The 13,801-nt window shown below is 38.3% G+C and overlaps 1 protein-coding gene and 1 long non-coding RNA gene across 13 annotated transcripts in view; one reads left to right on the top strand and one right to left on the bottom strand.

Moving 5' to 3' along the window:
- Positions 1-8,300, bottom strand: part of Stacl (Stac-like) — a 64,418-nt gene extending 56,118 nt beyond the window's left edge. For 9 of the 12 annotated variants that reach the window (XM_069040961.1, XM_069040964.1, XM_069040966.1 and 6 more), the window contains exon 1: positions 8,148-8,299. The gene's annotated coding sequence lies outside the window, so the exon portion shown is untranslated. Of the gene's footprint in view, positions 1-8,147 lie in introns of all 12 variants that reach the window. The other 3 variants (XM_069040958.1, XM_069040959.1, XM_069040969.1) reach the window with 3 other exon arrangements.
- Positions 8,301-8,344: 44 nt separating this feature from the next.
- On the top strand, positions 8,345-9,466 carry LOC138125573 (uncharacterized). Its single transcript, XR_011157488.1, has 3 exons — positions 8,345-8,461; positions 8,798-8,838; positions 8,913-9,466. It is a non-coding gene; the product is annotated as an uncharacterized lncRNA (long non-coding RNA).
- The last annotated feature ends 4,335 nt before the right edge of the window (positions 9,467-13,801 follow it).

Genomic DNA, 13,801 nt, shown 5'->3' with positions numbered 1-13,801 from the left:
ATCTTAGAATGATCCAGATCTCTTCGTTGGTTACAAATCCGTCTTCCAATGCATTTTTACTTCTTTATTATCAAACGCTCATTTTGAATCCGAGTACTGTGGCCAAGCGCCTAGCGCGCCACTTTACATTCCGAAGGTCCCGGGTTCTAACCCCGGTGCCGCCTGACCAGGTGTGGGTTTTTTTCAGAGGTTTCCCCACACCATCACATCGTGGTATGTCTCATATCACAGATAAGGCGATTGCTGGGTCAGTATCAACCTTTGTAGTACCTACCACCTTCCTTCCGCACCCATCCACACCGTACCCATCCCGAATCTTCCCAGTGTGGCTGAAGAGGCTCTGGAAAGTCTCAGCAGCCCGCCCCCCTTCGGGGGGGAATGAAAGATATATCCTTTCCTTCATTTTGAAGAATAGTGCCAAACCAACAGCGCTACCTATCGGATTTCATTCAAACCACTCCCTAAACATTCCTGACACTAATAAGAACAAACTGTCAAATTTTCAGTGAAATCGGTCGAGTAGTTTTTGAGTCTATAGCCCACACACATACATATAGATAAGTTGTATACAACAAACTGTTTGCTGGATCCGCTTGATATTTCACAGTTGTTCGTGACAGATGTGGTAAATAATTTAGGCAGTGCTGCCACCTACAGTCAGGTCGAGAACTTTTCCGAAACCCCTCGTAAGCAACTGGAGTCATGAAACGTGATGGCCGGATTATAGTTTCACTTGTTGGGAGAAGAGAATTTGGTTTAAGACGGCGCTCGTGGCTAGGATGTTTACAAGGAGGGTATAAATTCACTTCAAAGCAGCAAAGAAGCTTTTGGCGTTATTCTTTATTTCAACAAACTGTCGCTGTCAACAGAAATTGTACAACCCGTTTATCGACTCGCGAGTTTCCCTTAAATGATTTTTTTTAAATTCATCGCGTGTTATTATCCCGGAAAGGTGTGTTTGGAGCTAACAACGGCAAATATTTTGTGAGCATTATTCCGCTTTCAGGGGCCCATTTGTGATTTGTGTCTAGTGAAAAGCTTGCGTCGTGATCTCGCCGAGGATTTATGGAATTTTTCAATGTCAACAAAACAGGGAGAAACCTGGAAAAGTCTGCACCGATCCAGTCCCAGTGATGCATATTTTACGTGCCTCTAAATCAACTTGTTATTCCTGCCGGATTAAAAAAAGTGAAGAAAATACAAAAATATACATTTCAACAGGTCCCAGAGACGTGCCAAAAGGACTTTGGACGCCTCCATCCCGAATATTTTCGATGGGAGCCCTTGGCCGGTATTGATTGATGGTGGCCTGCTTTGTCTAATATGATTGTAGCGCCATAAATAAGGAAGTGAAGCCGTAAAATGCCTACAGCAGCAGCAGGATAAACACTGCAGTATCGTTAGTCGGATCCTGCTACACGTAACAGACGGCTGCTAATTAAAATATTTGCATAAGACACATCGCTTCGATCTTGGAATTGATGTTTTTCGAAATGGCCAGAGGGAATCTCTCTCGTGGTGGCTTAGACCGAGATAAAAATTGTTATTTTTGTAGTGTACGAAAGTGACGAAGTCCTCACGTCATTTTTCTACACGGCAAGATATACTCCACCTAAAAGTGTTATTTTTGGTTTCACGTGATCCAGACGTTAATACCGTTTAATACGAGAGAACTGTTTTTATTTTCCGTCACAAAAATCCTTCAACCCAACCCACAACAGACATTTTCGCCATTCGCGGATAAGTGGAGCACGTAGGCAATCAGGATGGGAATGTTGCTTAAAATCGTGTCGGTGGAGTCGCTCCTTAATAGCTCCGAGGTAATACAATCAAAAGCCGGAGTCGATACCGGAAGCCGCACCGACATCTGAAAGGGATGATGCATCCAGCCAGGTGGAAAACGAGGGCGGTTTTAAGTAAACACCCGGATTGTCGATACAAGACAAGAAAAATAATTAGATGAGAACGGAAAAATGCGAATTCGTGCGAGGGAACAAATTTGATTGTACTGGAGGAAAATAAACACTGATAGAGCAGGAAGTTGGAAGTTTTAATATAGACGCAGGGTGCATCGTACGTCGGCCATTGTTGATTCAACATGGCCGAATCGTTAATCCATCACGGTGACGTTTCGTCGAATTGTGTTTAAAATATTTGATCAGTGTCGGTCGATAATGTCGTGCGACACCGCAAATTCTCTAATAAAAATTTTCAATTATCTAAATATTTACGATGGGAACGGTTTAATAATAGCCCACGGTCGGGCGAAAATATCGTCGTAAATAAAGATTATTAAAATTTTTTGAGTGGAGGATAAAAATGTGCCGATTTGGTAACAATCCTGCTAACGAGCGGAACCAAAGAAATCCGAATAATCGGTGAACTTCGGGTCATTAGGTCACCTTGGCCGGAGTTGCCCTGGCAACCCGCCGCTTGTTATTGTTGCAAAGGTGCTAAATTAATTACGAAATATGTGTCTCCGTTTCGATCGCTTTTCCGGCAATATTTTCGCCTCGCCACCAATAATAGAACATGTTTTGTCTACTCTGTGTTTCACCCTTAATTACGAACGTGAGGCGTAAACTGTTCCGGCGACAACATTGCCATGGCGCTCAACTCGAGTTCAAGACTCGCTGATTCGTCATTCTGACACGTACAAATTTCTTGTTAATTAATTTCGGGACGTTGTTATCGAAAATCTCGAATTGAAATTCCCCGTCGGGCCAAATCGGTTAATGGATCGTCTGGAAAACGCAACAATACAGGAAGCGAAACAGACCGACGAATTTTTGTTGTTCTTTCCAGTCCAAAGAACACGTGCAACTCCGCCCTTATTAGGTGAAGCCAGGTGAAAGGTTAACAGGGATACTTTTGAATGTTTGATACGCAGCCGAGGTACGAATATTGATAGGGCGAAAAACAAAACAGCTGAGGAAGAGGTGAGGGCTCGTAGGTCACCGAAGGGTCGGTAAGCACTTTTGGAGAAAAACCAGTTCTTGAGGCATTAAATCCTGACCGCTAATATTCCGATCGATCCTCTTCAATTATCTACGTTGACACAGCGAAAATGAAACTGTCGTCGAGAGCTTGACCTTTTCATGAGGGGATGTTATTACCCATTATAAGTATCTCAGATTTCGTGCGCTGCGCTCTTGTTATTCATTTAGGGGCAAATGGCGAATTGGCGCCCAACAAGTGGCTAGTAATAAGCTGTGATAAGCATAAAGTTGCACGAACGTTGCCACACGAGATCGGGAGGGTTGATATGTCTTCAGTCTTTACCAGGTTTTGAGTGACAAGTGTAATCCGGGGTTTTGGAGAAATTGGTTCAAAGCACCAGAAGTAGTGGTACCAGAAGGTTTGATCAGGAAAGAGCTGACGCTTGAGACTAGTTTGGAGGAGTTTTAGCCGGAAAAATCGCGTGGTGTAGTTGGTTCAACAATGGGAAAAATTTTCGATTGTATCGTTTCTCGAAGTAACTTTTGAATTTATTGAAAGAATTGTTTGCCAAGAGATGATGCAAGAATTAAATTGTTGTCTTGCGTGCCAACAAGTTCTTTGAATATTGCTTCGGACTGTCTTAAAGAAGTTGAAAATTTGGCAAAATTTTTGAAAAATTGTTTGCGAGCGTAATGGATGTCACACAACAAAAAAACGTTCACTGCTTGAATCGTAATTTAAAAGTTGCGTTTGGCAGGAATTCTCGATCAGGAAGGATGAAAATTTATCAAGATTGTCAGACATATGTTCTTATTTTTAAAATTATACCACAATTTAGCAGGAAAGGTTCAATTGTGTGATAGTTTAAACGGGACAGACTCATTTGAAAGATTTGTTTGTTCTGAAGAAGATTAAAGTTGAGAAAAAATTTCGAAAAAAAATGACGAGGCGTGGTTTCTACTAATTTATTTTTAATTCAAATTTTTTTACAATGTATCCAAATTTTTGAAGGTTTTCAATTTGAAGGGTTTAGACGTGATCGTTTAAATGGCTTCCTTCTCTTGAAAGATTTGCCGCTCCACATGAAGCTTTTTATATTATTTGTTATACTTCAGACGTACAAATGCGGTAATCACTTTTAAAGTGGGATATAACCAGCTGAACATAGTCTTTAAGAATTTCGCCCATTCGGAGGCGTTTTTTTTTTTAATTTTAACTTTTAAAGATATATAAAGAAGCTCAATTCGATACAAATATTATGATATGCATCTTGAAGGACAAAATTTGTAAAAAATTTTAAAAAATATTTACGAAATAAACAGTTGAGAAAAATACGATTGTACAAGAGTTGCGATCGTTAATTGGAACGTATTTTTAGTTAATTCTAAGAAGATTCCACATTTACAAAGATTTTCACTTTAACAGATCTACATCTGGTCCTTTAAATGTCTTGTTTTGCAAAATCCATCTAAAAAAAACTATTACAATTGATTTTTGGTCAAAAGTACTTAATACATCTACATTTAAAAATTCTAAAAAGCCCGTAGACGCATTGTTTCTGTTAAAATGGGATTTTGGAAGATGCTTCCAATTCAGAGCAAGTCTGAAATTTTGCAAAATTTTTGAAAATATATTTTTCAGCCTGCGTCTAGAAAATATTGAGTGATTAAAAATGATTGTGGATAAGTATGGCAACTATGTACGAAAATTTATGTGGCAACTGTGTGGGTAGGATAGAGTTGACATTTTTTTGACAGTTCATAGTCGTGCAATTTTGAAAATTGTCAAATCAATGTGCAGTGGTATAAAAAAAAATCAAATGTACGCTTATGAAATGTCATACAAATGTCAACTCTACCCCACCCACACAGTTGCCACATAAATTTTCGTACATAGTTGCCATACTTATCCACATACATTTTTAATCACTCAATACATTCGTCTAAAGCGTCTTGAAAATAGCATTTGCGTGCCTTGGGTAAACAATCGAAACAGGAATTTTAAATGAAAGATTTTAGGTTGGCGGCACTGAGTGTCAATGTCATGCGGAATTTTTGTATAATTTTTTAAGTGTGAAATATTGATGTTGGGCAGATTTGTATCCTTTATCGCAAGCTGTACAGTTGGGGAATTAAAATTTCGGGCAGTATTGTCAATGTCATGATATAAATTCTAAAACAACTTTTACGTTAATAACCGTATTTTTTACTCTTGTCATGTGTTTGTGTTTTTGGCATTCAAAAATTGTCATTTGTGGCATAATAACGGGTAGGCAACATATCAAAGCGATAATTTAATTACACTCAGTGCAACTAACTGAAATCTCAAAATTCAAAATTGATTAGGTGAGTGACACAGAAAAGTTTAATTTTTGAATGTCAGTCATGATGACAGTAGAAGGTGCTTTACAGAGATTTTATTGAAGTGACAGAAAAATAGTGCCCGAAATTTTAATTCCGCAACTGTACATTGCGTATAGCAGTAGAGGCCGATGGGGCTATCAGACTTACAGGCAGGCGGCCACCAGATCGACAACCCTCATGGACAACTGGCGACAGGTTAGGAATAACAGAAAGGAAGACGGTTTTGAATATTTGAGGAATTGATTGACTTTTGTGGTGTCACAATCGCTTAAAAGCGTGGATTTCTTTCTACAGTATTAATAGAAATAAATTTCAATAAAGCCCAAAATGGTGGTATTAGGTTAAAAAAAATCATCATTATGTGTGAATAATCGACCCACTCCATATTTTTCCAGTGAAAAATGGCACACACGAATTTTTTAAACAAATGTCGTGTGTCACCGACTTGACTTTAACAAATTCGCGGGAATTTATTATTTTGTTTAGCCGCCTGACAGTCGGTGATTTAATTCGCGTGTAAAACGCACGAAAATTAATAGTCTGCTAGATTAAAATTTCCAGTGAATTTTATCAAAATAAAAAATATAATAACCACAAGATAGTCGAAATAAATAAAGCGCGAATGAAAAATCTGATTCCTCGTGGCCGATAGGTATCTCCGTAAAAAATTCATTACATCTGATGTGAATATTAATTTCGCAAAGGCTCCGACGTGTGCTGGTTAAATGATGAAAAAGCGCTCCGTGCCAAGTTGGGAGCTTTTTTCGTCCAGCTTCGCCTTTTTTACGCTCCCCTCGAACGGGTTAAGCTGCAATATTGAAACGTCGACTTTGACGCAGGTTCGCCAACGCTTCCAAATTCGAGCTTCTTCGCCGGACTCTCGAGGTAAATGAACCGTCCGCTGTAAAATTTGTGCCACATGTCCCCAAGGCTTTCGTTTGCGGAATTTCGAAAAACTTATTAAAATGAAAGGGGAGGCTCGCATCAACATTCAAAGGCTAAACGAGGACGCGGCTCAGTCGAGGGCGGCGAATCGAATCAGATGGGGAGGTCCCCGAGGTCCCGACAACACATAGTGATAATTAACAATAACGAATTTAATAACAAAATTTGCCAAGAAACTCGCACCTTCTCGCATCCCCCCTAAAAGAGCAATCGCCGAAGCCTTTTCCGCATTATTAAAAAACAAATTGTCTTCCAACACCTCAATTTCTTGTCTAACATGTAAAAACACACAGCCGTTCCGGGCTTGTCACGTTGGCTGAACACAACCCTCCTAAATAACTCTCGACGTGTTTTATTGTACTGCTTTCACATAAGTGGATTTTCGGGTCATAAAATATTTCTACCCCACCGGAACATCTCGCCGAATATTTTTGTCCCTAGACGGATTCTTGATTATGTCCCGCAACAAAAATGTGACTCCTATGAGGGTTTTACGAGGACGCGAGTCGTAAATCACTACCCTTGCCAATTGCGGCGGTCAAATAGTACGAAGAAATAATTGACTTTTAGTCGCAAAAATAATTAATCATTTTACTGCAAATGGAATGGTTAACGGTGTGTGGCAAGTGTTGGTTTTGTTTTTAGAAGGTGTGGCCCTCAAGTGTTATTTTCTGTTCGGACAAGTGTACTGTTTTGGGAGAGTGTCAAAATAGAAGCGGTTCATTTTGAAAAATTCGAATTGGATCAGATCTAGAAGAGATTTTTTGTGCAACCGTACGCGAACCTAAAACAGGCCGCGAAATTCAATTTCGCGGCCGTTGCTGTTAACGACGGCCGTTAAAGAAAACGTCATTTTAATGTTTGATACAAATCTGAGACTGGCTTTTGGGAACGAAATTAGAAACCGCAGAATTTATAATACGTACTTTTTAATTCTGTTGCACCAAAAATGTTGTGTACACCTTGACCGCAAAATCCTTTAACATCCTCGAGATTGTCCTGCCTCGGCGACAATTTTTTCTCGGTACGTTAAACAATGATTTCGCGGCCTTGATAAACAAATAACTGTTATTTGGTTTTGTATAGTATTGTCAACGCGGGGGCTCGTTTCCGGATTATATTTTTCCGAGAGGGAAGAGATGATATCGTGGAGGAGGTTTGATCCTTGCAACTCCAGTTTTTTGCGTAATCAGGAAGAAAGGCTCTTGGGATAATATCTGATTGAAATATTTGGTAGTCCTGTGCGTTTTATAGTTTCCGTCTTCCACATCCTTATTCAATGTCCTCACACTTGGAATCAATAAGGGACATTTCTTTCGTGCTGCAACATTCTTCCCTGACTTTCTCCGAACGTAATGACACGAAACGGCGTTCCATATTTGATGTTTGATTGTTTTATTAAAAGAATAAGGTGGGGCGGCACGTGCGGCGGCGGTAAACCGAATCGAATGATTTTTCTGGGAAGCAAGTCAGAACGTTGGACAACCTGCGGGTATTTTGGTATTTTACGGTGGCACTAAAAGTTTACGTTTATTTACCCATAGTTTGTTTTTATTTTGTAGTCAATTATCGCGGCTCGAGGGTCTTTCTCTGTGAAATTTTCGTCTTTATCGCTGCCGCAAAGAGCGAAAAGGAAATTTGGCGACGGCGACTGTTTCATTCGTTCGGTGTCGCGTTTTTAGTTTTGGGCGGCGCTTTCATTAGGAAAATTCGGAAAAAGCTGGAAGGGCGCAGTTCGTCGAACATTACATAATTCGTCGGAAGTTGTTGGAAAGTTGCGAAGTTTGGTCGCATTTATTTTCAGGAGGGAAAAAGTGCGAGCGACCGGAGCGGAAACCTTCAGGTATTTATTTATACACGTTATGAAAACACCAAGTTTCGGATGACGGTTGTACCTACCTAAGGCATCGCGCACTCATACTATCACACACTGTGTTCGACACGAGCGCGGGCGTCGCGACGCCCAGGACGCGGTTATTTCCGTCCGCTGCCGGAGCTGTACTGACTACTGAAAACTAGAGGCGTCGGTGTCGTACAGGTTCAACGCGTCTTGCCATCTACCTGTCAGGACGATGACGCGCATGTCGGTGCACTCCGTTATCACGGAGATAACACTCTTGCTGGCGGCTCTTGGAGGTCTTCAGCGGCGGCGTCCGCGACGGCGACTGCCGCCTCACGAACGGGGAACACCAGGCGAGGATGCCAAAGCTTAGGTAACAAAGAAAAATGCTTTTTTCGAATTGTTGTTTGGCAACTGAAGTGATGATTCTTGAGTACTCTTGACTCTTCAGGACAGCGGAGCAACTGAGAGTACTTCGATTGGTGTCATTTTTTGTGTCACATCGGGACAGCCTGATGAAACTTAGAGACCTAGTTTGCAAATACCGCCTATGGTAATAGTATCGCGCGTTCAAATGAAATCCCGGGCTGGGAAGGCGTTGGAAAAATTAAACCGTTAAGAACAGTGTAAAGTTTGAATTTCCCGCCGTTTGTCACGAATGACATTTGTTTATGTTTAATCGGGACATAAATGAACATGTTTGTTTCAGCACAGGGCGGCCTTAGATATTTGCTTCGAGAATAGGAATCGGTAAGTTATTCTGTTTTTAATGTAAAACATTGCAAAGAAAGAAAAAAGAAAGTTTTTTTGGTTCTAAATTTTAGGTTAATTGTCAACATGCTCGAATTAATCTACGCTTTAAAAAAGCACAACAGCTCAAGATTTCATTTGAACACTTGTCATTATATCATAAAGAGTAGAAGTGAGTCTTTTTGTGGTGAGCTCAGAGATTGAAGACCGAGGCGAAGTCGAGCAAAGCACAAATTAAAAAATTCATGTAAAAGAAAAATATTATTCAAAAAGAAACAAAGCAACATTTATGTCCTTTGTGGTTTATTGTGTGGTTTAGCAAAAAGCGAGTTGCCCCTCTAATAAAATTCACTGCGCATTTGTCTGTTTATGCAAGAACGGGTTTTTGTAGTGGAAAATGTAAAACTCAGTCAGCGTTCAGATAGTGTTCAGCGTTCGTTCATATGCCAAAGGATATATTAAAAAAAAATCAAGTTTAAGTAAACGTGAAGTTTAATAAATTCGGATTTAAAAAGCCATTAACAACCAACCACGCAGAAGTCGAAGAACGGTTCGAGGAACTGTTTTACAATAGATTAAAATGTCTGGGTGAAATATTTGTAATTAGAAATAATCTAATAAAGTTATTACTGACACTTGGGTTGTTTTATTACTGACCTGTCCATTTGGGAGTACGAGTGGATACTTGTGGCTAGTTAGTGGGGAACGTTTCTCGAGTGCAGAAGCAAACGCTGTTACACTGAAAGCGAGTGCGATCTTTGACAAGTTGTCCCAAGACGGGGTAGAAAAATTAATTTATTATTTGTGGTGAATTTTTAAAGAAGACGTCAAGATAAGACAGTATATTGTAAGTTTATTGCACGAGCGCAGCGAGGGTAATAATTACACGAGGAGTGAAAATGCATTGTGGTCCCCTGGTACTATGCTATATGTATTGCACAACCTGATGCATTTTTGCACTTTTGTGCACATTTACATGCCGCTATCAATAAATTTTACTCCCGAGGAACTAAAAGTGCTACTTTACTCCCTCTTTTGAGTTACTGAAACAACGTTTTAATTAACGCCGTGCAGAAGATGTTTTTAATATAGTGAAGGATCAATTTCCTTCCTACGCCAGTATAAAAAATTGGATGGGAATTTTAAGAGGGAAGTAACAAAGGTCAGAGATGAACACCGTGTTGGAGACTCATTTCTGTGTCAATTACAGAAAATATTGCTACTGCGGATGACGTGACTTCGGAGAATCAACAAATTGGGCTAAAACACAGCAAACTCTGAATATTTTGTATGATGATTTAGGAATGGAAACATTATTTTGAGTGCATCTCAATTTTTTTATTGTTTGACAAGCCCCAGGGATATTTTGACAAATTATTTCCTGAAAAAAACTTAAAACTTCCAGAGAAATGAGGTAATGAAAACGAAAATGCATTAGTTAGTACAGTTTTCTGTGATATATTTATCTTGTTCTTTCAAACATTTTTGCCCAATGACAAGAACTTGACAGCAGTAAATCATGTGTTAGTGAAATTGTCCATAATTGCATTAGTGCATGCATTATCGCTGTTTGCCATTGGCTGAAATTCAAAGTTCGTAGGGAGGTGATTGGACTAAATATTTTAAAGGAAATGGTCTGCCAAGTTGGCTCGAAATGCGGAAACGTTGATAAAAACTGGCAACAGTGCAACTTTTTTCAGGAGCACAGCTCTTGGACAATTTTATTTTGACATGAAAGTTTAAACGGGGTTGAAACTATCAATGATAAATATTGAAAGTTACTTAAAATATTATGATATTCTGCTTGAAAATTGATGTAGAATTTGAAAAAAAGAGCAAATAAGACATATTACAGTTCAGTCGTGTTTACAAATACTGTCATTAAAAATAATGAATAATTTTAAACCACATTTCAGGTATATAACAAAAAATTTCCTCGAAAGTGTAGGTGTATTATTTACATCAGGAGCGAACCATCTTGACAAAAATAAAATGTGTATTTACAGATCTGATAACTTAATTTTAGAATATGCTAAAAGACATTAAATGCAACTTGTGATGTTACAAGTATTACACGAAAAAATATTTACAAATTCAAATTATTGCTTTCTTGTGATAATAATGCCTATTTTTTAAATTTTCTCCAAAATGACATTACGCAAATTTTTACAATTCCTTCTTTTCGTAATTATTTAGTTCCTATTAAATTTTCTTAATTAGGAAATTATTTAAAATTACAAATCAACATATTATTGTATAGAAAAGTCAAAAGTAATTTTGTCATTTAATTTTTGGATTGCACGCATTTTATTTTACATAACGAGTAACAAAACACGTTTTGGAAGTTGTTCCAAAAAACATAACTACTTGGGTTGACAAAAATGTCCCCTCAAACATTTTTTTTTTGGTTCAAGAAATAATCTACTAAAATGTATTGCAACCTTCTAATTTTCTTTAGATACATTTTTATTTTATCGCGCGCAAGCTTTCTTACTTTAAGCAGCAACACTCGAACCGACGTTAGGTAAAATCCCTCGTCCTAGACGCTCGGGATTTGCCATGCAGTTAACTCTCGTGTTGTTGCTAAGTTACAGAGCTTTTGTGTAAAATAAAAATTTATCGATAAAATTATATGGCCTTGGAATCTTACCCTTGATAAATTTATCCGGCTTGATGGCCAAGTCTACAGAAACTTTTATAGAAGGTTGCAAAAAAAAATCCAAAAACACATTACGTCCTGTAATAATTTTCCTAGTAAAAGCTCAAAAAATACAGGGTGTTAGTAAATGGTTGGGAATAAATTTCAGGGTGAACTCCTTACGAAAAATGTGGCTTAAAACCTAAATAAAGTTTTTAGTTAAAATGGTAGTTTTCTCAAAAAAGAAAAAAATTAAAATTGTTATATCCACTTAGATCTACAGATGATTCACGAGAAAAATGAGCCTAACAAAATTTGTGATGCAACCAACAATACATGTCCCGACATATTTTTTTTTAAGGTTGTGTTATTATTGATTATTCCACATAATGATTTTGATTAGATTTGACAAATGAAATGTCGGGGCATGGTGACTGTGTTCTATAAAATTAAAATTTATTTTTTTAAATCTACATAAGGGATAGAAATGTAATGTTGGCTGCATCACAAGTTTCGTTAGGCTCATTATTAGTTGTGATTCACCGTTAATGCTTTAACGATTTTTTTTTCTCGATAATAAACCGTGATTTTGAACTCATTATCAATATCAATCATTGCAACATGCAAACAATACAAATTTTATCTCTTCGCTAACCCATTTAACTACATTACTGATATTTTTGAACTGGAATCACGTACACAGTTTGAATTTTTAATAGACCCATTATTGTTCTCTTTTAGCCAATATTTAATAATTGCAAAGAGCGCTCGAATACGTAATTTGAATGAGAAATGTCACAACTCGTCTCATTTTGCTTAATTTTTAAGCTTCAAGCAAGCACTGTCATACACATTACTAAGCACTCTGTATCTCAATCTCCATTCATAATGTTTTCACGAGATGGAGAAGCGATTTCGTCTACTTCTCAAAGGTGGAACATCTACTCCTCTCAAACAAAATTACATATATGTAATTCTCGCAAAATATGCATCGCTCTTCAAGAATAAAGAAATAGGAAATTGAGACGAGATGTTTCGTTTTTTTAACCTTGTTATCCATTTTGTCGTTAAACATATTTGCCGATCTATTCCTCAGTAATGGTAAGCTGTGATAAAGATAAATGAGAGAGTTGGGATAAAAGATTTTTTTTCAAAGCACTTCATCAATTCATCATCGTTACACCAAATGTATCAACGTCTTAGCTTCCTATTTCTGTGTGAAGGACAAGAAATGATGGAGTACAATCGTACCTATACATATAACGGATGTTCAAAAACTGACACCTTTGGAGTTGTTTGTGGTTTGAATTACACTTGTCGCTGCTTGCTCCACAAAAACAAAATTTACGGATATGAACAAAAAGTTTTAAAAAGACATACGTCCAAAAGTTTACAAGGTACTCCAAACAGCTCAGTTTCTGAACGCAAGTTATTTTGGGTTTTGTCGGAATTTTTTTGAAGTACCAAATGAGCGGCTAATTAAAAGTGTCTTTTACAAAATGAATGTTGTTGTGATGGCGTAAAGCATTGTGGTTTTATTGCGGGTAATTTCCCAGTTACGCCACTGCTTTGGACGAGCGTTCAAAGCTAAGGATGCGCCGACGACGGACGCTAAACGATAATAATAGCGGAAAGCGAACGTTCTATAAATTTGCGACACATAAATAATTTTATTTTTAAATTTGGGAAGCGCGTTTCATGTTGATCAAGCATTAACAATGAGACAAGTTCGGCGAGAATTTCCAATAAAGACGCCCCGAAGAAAAGCGAAAGTAATCCGACGTTTATTAAAAAGTTTGATGAAAACGTCAGACGCTCCTGCGTCATCGCAATTATTATAATTCGGCTGTGGCATTTTTGGCTTGATACCACGGTTTTGTGGACACCGTTGCAATTGGAAGGTACACTTATAGAATGACCCTAGACGATTTTTTTTCTTAATTGAAGCCAACTGGGCGGCGAATCTCGTCTGATCAAACGCGACATCACACGATCAAACTTGAGAAGACATCTTTCGCGTCGAATTTGCCTTGTCGATTAGAAAAAAATCACTTAACGCCTGCCACGCTAAATTTATTCCGACTTGGTTTTCGCGATACAACCGGGGGCCAGCATTTGTCGGCGCAATAAAATCGGAGGGATTTGCCGCCGTAAGTGGACTCCTGGAAGCGATATGAAAGGTTGAGTAGCACCCTTTCACACGTTTCTTCACTTATCTAGAGCGCAACTATCGGGTCTGATGTGGGACATTTCATAACTCCCCACTCGCCATTTCGCCTCGATTTTTCAAAAATTTCTCAGAAACACTTCCCCACTTTTGTAAAG

Source organism: Tenebrio molitor, chromosome 3 (genome assembly GCF_963966145.1).
Source record: "Tenebrio molitor chromosome 3, icTenMoli1.1, whole genome shotgun sequence".
NCBI lineage: Eukaryota > Metazoa > Arthropoda > Insecta > Coleoptera > Tenebrionidae > Tenebrio > Tenebrio molitor.
The sequence above is the reverse complement of the archived record's forward strand: the minus strand, read 5'-3'. Positions and strand labels throughout refer to the sequence as shown.